This window comes from Petaurus breviceps, unplaced genomic scaffold (genome assembly GCF_028583685.1).
Source record: "Petaurus breviceps papuanus isolate PSGF00001 unplaced genomic scaffold, PetGlider_PUasm1.0 140, whole genome shotgun sequence".
Classification (NCBI taxonomy): domain Eukaryota; kingdom Metazoa; phylum Chordata; class Mammalia; order Diprotodontia; family Petauridae; genus Petaurus; species Petaurus breviceps.
In genome coordinates this window covers 32,039,640-32,044,628 of record NW_027185698.1, presented here as the reverse complement: position 1 = coordinate 32,044,628, position 4,989 = coordinate 32,039,640, and positions in this window count along the sequence as shown.

Below are 4,989 nucleotides of genomic sequence, written 5' to 3'. Positions count from 1 at the left end.
CTCTCTCTCTCTCTCTCTCTCTCTCTCTCTCTCTCTCTCTCTCTCTCTCTCCCTCTCTCTCTCTCTCTCTCTCTCTCTCTCTCTCTCTCTCTCTCTCTCTCTCTCTCTCTCTTTCTCTCTCTCTCTTTCTCTCTCTCTCTCTCTCCCTCCCTTCCCCTTCCCTCTTCTCCTCTCTTCAGCTCTTTTTTTTGGGGGGAGGGTCTTTAAAATTGACTGCTGTATAGGATGGATCTCTGGGAGGAGAAGAAGAAGGGATAGTGGAGAAAACCTGGTGATGTTAAAAAAAGACAATAAAAACATTTTTTGAAAAAAGACATCCATAGTCTTAGAGCTCTCTAGGTTGTCTGTCTCACTTTAAATTTAGGCCAAATGATGTTGAAGTTTATCTAACATACATTGACCTAGCCATTTGTTGAAAATATAATCAACACCTTCCAAGAGCTTCTGACCACATGACTTACAGGACATACAGCCTAGCACACCTGTTCAGGGGAAGCAAATGACATTGTTTTCCTGTCTTTGAAAACTGGCTTTGGTAGCAACAGAAGTGAGTATTATTGGTGTCAATGGAAATCTCATTGTTTACTTGGAATCTTTTTCTCTTTTTTCCACCTTTTCAAAGTCTCCACATCCTTCAAGGCTTAGCTCAAATTTTCTCTCTTCTAGGACTGTTTGGGTTCCTTTCCCCCCAAACCCTGGCAGCACTAGCAGTCCTCAACATTTTTTTTCCATACTGAGTAAGATATACTTCTATAAAATAAACTAGATTCATACAATTTTGGGGAGAGTACTTTATAGATCATCTGGTCCATTCCCCTAATTTGACAGATAAAAAGTAATGGAGAGAGAGACAGAGACAGAGAGGCAAAGCAGAGGAAGACAGAGGGAAATACAGAGAGAAAGACAGAGACAAGGACAACACAGAAAAATAGTGAGAGACGGGAGGGGGAAGCGGTTTATTTTACCCAGGTAGAAATTGCTGAAAGGACTCCAGAATAGGTATTCTGAATCCTAGCATATATACTTTCCTTTCTATCTGATCAAGTCCATATATCTGTTGCTAACAGCAGAATCTCCCTGTGTGTCTGTGCCTTTTTGTGGCTGAAAATACATTTGTAATCCCCTGGACTTGTATCAGAAAACCTAGGTTCAATTGTCTCTTGCTGTCTGTATGACCTTGGACAAGTCATTTAGATTTTTAACAAATCTTATCTGTAAATGGGGTATTTGGAACTAGATAAAAAAGATAAGTGTGATGTAATGGAGAAGCGTAAGGCTTGGAGTTAGGAGGGCCTAGGCTCAAATTCTTCCTTGAAATTGGGCAAAATTGGAAGAGGGGAGGTTGGACTCAGTGGCCTGTAATGGCCATTGCAGATTTAAATCTATAGAGTTGCTGAGGCAGTGAATGATAGGAGTAATCCAAAGCTGAGATTTGTCTTGGCAAGATGGATAGGAATAATAATGATAAGATAGGATAAGGGGCAAGGAACTTGAGAGTTGAACTGGTTCCCCAAAGATCAAGATGGGGAAGGGAAAAGAAAATAGCTAATATGGGGGGTTGATGACCTGGGAGAGAATGGGGGGGGGAGATCAAAGATTAGAGGTCATGGTTAAGAGGAAGAACAGGTTTTAGGGTTGTAATGCAGAGGGAGAGGTGGAATGACAACAAATTGTGATCAGATAAGGCAATTTCAGTGTTCATAAAAATGGAAGTGGTATATTTGGAGTTATGTCAAGATCTAGGGTTTGGCCAGTTCTGTGTGTAGCTAAGTTAGGGTGGAACAGTAGGTCATGGGAAACAAGTTAGATGAGGAATACATGGTTCTAAATACCTAAAAGTGAATACATGAAATATGAACAATGGAATAAACAAGTCACACACAGTCCAGGCCAGAGATATGGCTGCTGGAGTGATTGGGTGAGGACATCTAAGTAGAGAAGATGAATCTAATAGAGAGATTTTTTATACTTGGATCTGCAAGAGTTTATAAGACAAAGTTTGTCTTTATGAAGATAAATCAGTAGAGAAAAAAGAGAAGCATTGGGTCTGGAGGCAAAGGATTTGGGTTCAAATATTATTTTGTCTTTCTGTCTGTCTTTGTAAACCCATTTGGGGTTTTCTTGGCAAAGATATTGGAGTGGTCTGCCATTTCCTTCTCCAGCTCATTTTACAGTTGAGAAAACCGAGGCAAAAAGAATTAAGTGACTTGCCCAGGGTCACACAGTGTATGTCCAAGGCCGGATTTGAACTCAGAAAGATGAGTCTTCTTGACTCCAGGCCCAGCACTCTATCCACTGCAGTACCTGATTGCCCTGACCATCACTAAGGGAGATACAAAATGTATATATCCTAGTCCTTGTTCTCATGGCCTTCACAGTACGATAGATTGATGAAATACACTCAGAGATAAATGCAGTACATTCTAATGCACATGGATGACAGAAGTGTGAGCAAAGTTCTCTGTAAGGACCTTTTCCAAGTGGAACATCAAGGACTTTTTCCTGGAAGAGGTGTTATTTGAGTTGGACTTTAAAGCTCTGGGAGGGGGTGTTCAACCAGCTGGCAATTGCTTGGGGATTTGAGGCATCTGTCAGCGCCTAACTTCATCGGGTCATGATTGATACATTCGAACCTCACTTCTTGGTCTCCATTTTCTTTATTTTACTCAGAGGTCTAACTAGGCTAGGGTGACTGGGGCTTTGTCCAAGGGCGCTAAAATTTAGAAAGTGTCAGTACTTTCCCAGGGCTTACTCCTTCTGCTTGTTGTAACCACAACTGACTAGTCCACTCTTCTTCTTATCTCCCCGGAACAGCCTGGTGTGTCCTCCACACTGAAGTCTCCTGATATCCTAGGTTCTGCTTCTTCTCACAGTAGCTGCAATCCAAATGAGATTCTCTTTCCCCTCCTCCATGCCTTCTGCTCTCTCTCCTCCCTCAGGTTAATAATTACATCAGTGTCTTTACGGTTGCTTTGCTGGCAGCTTCAGAAAGGTATAGTCTTTTTTCTTTCCTCTAATCTAGTGCCTGATTTGCATCAGAAGCAATACTGTTTCCAGGATATGGATGGTAGATGAACTTCAGTTCATATAAGAGAATCATGTGCATAGGGAAGCTGGCCATGAAATTCTAGGGATTTTTTTCCCTGGATAAAACATGTGTACATATAGAAAACTCACATGTCAAAAATGAAAGCGTTCAGGGAGCAGTTCTCAGCTTGCTCAGCCTTCCTCTCTGTTGTTATTGAAAGAAAACCCTCTTTGAAGTTCACGGGTATTTGATTCAAGTAGAATTAGCCTAGCTAGACTCCTGTGAACTTTGTAGCCTGTCTTTTGTATATTACCTGGCTAATTCGAGAATGACTGCCAATAATAACTCGCCTTTTTATAGTAATAATTAACATTTAAATAGCACTTTCAAGTTTGGAAATTGCTTTGCATACATTAACTTATTTGAACCTCACAGTAACCTAGAGAAATAGTTACTACAGGTGTTTTTTTTTCTCCTCCGTTTTACAGATGAGAGTACTTTGACTCAGAAAAAATTAAATGATTTACCTGTTATTAAATTATAGACAAAGGTAGGTCTTCTTAGCTCCATGTCCAGCATTCTGCCCACTAAATCTCAGTGCTTCTACAGTGCCTTCTTCAGAGTAAAAGATTACCACATCTGTTACCTAATTTGGATGTTCTTCAAAAAATATTCATTTTCTGATAAGGACACTAGTGCTACTATAGACACCCATAGGAATCTAAATATTTTGTCCTCCCTCTCAATAACTTTTTTTTTTTTTTTGCCTTTTTGGAGGGGAGTTGGGGTTAAGTAACTTGCCCAAGGTTACACGGCTAGTTTTTTTGTGTTAAGTATCTGAGGCCGGAACAGAACTCAGGTCTTCCCGACTCCGGCTGGCGCTTTACTCACTGGCCACCTAGCCGCCCCCTCGCAATAATTTTAGTGTCTTTGTTACTCTCATTAAGTAAATGCCCAATACACCTTTCATCTCAATTTGTACACATATTGAAAAGTCTTGTTCTCTTCATGGATTACAGTTATTATAATCTGAGGGGGGTCCCAGGATATCTCAGAAACTTCCAGCCTCTTGAGTACCATACATATGAGTTTAACCTGTGTCGGTAGGGAAGAAATCTGTAGTGAGACACACTCATTCAAACATGAGGCAAGGGAAAAATGGGAACCTGAGACATTTGTGTATATGAAAAGTATCCTGGGCTATTGACCTGGTCCCACCTGTTGTGACCTTCCTATCCCAAATGCAACCCAACGTCATTATAAAATGCTGTGGATTTCCCAGACCATTGGAGCTGATAATCCCCAGCACATATCAATCCTGGCATTCTTTTTATAGGATGTAAACTCCATCCTTGAGTCTCACACTCCCTTCCTACTAGAGAGTCTCTGTACTGGGAGATACTTTTAAATAAAGGGTTAATTAGCTATATTTGACTCTATTTACCCGAGTTTACTAATTATATAGTTCTGTGTCTTTGAAGTCAACATATTAACCATCATTTGTGGAGCATATATGGAGAATGAAATAATCCCTATTATCAAGTCAAGAGCATATATGGAGAATGAAATAATCCCTATTATCAAGTCAAGAGGAGGGATACTCAAGGAGAAAAATACAGGATATAGGTCAAAGTGTTGTACAGAACAGGCTGGATCGGGATGAAGTTATATAGAATGTTGAGAAATAATTTTGAATAAAGAGCCTCTGGAAGGCCCAGGAAAGTTTTGACAACCTTGCCTTCCCTCCAAGTGCCACACACTTCCTAAACCAGAACCTCTTGTCAGCCTCTGATGCCAGGCCATGATTAGACAATAGCTAATTAGTAAATTCCCTCATTTTTATAGGACCCAATGAAGTAAGGGACACCTAGGAGTTGTTGGTGACCTTTGCTTCCCGGTAAAGAATTGGAGACCTGAAGAAGCTCATGTATCCATCATGCTTAAAACTGTTGTTATTTCTG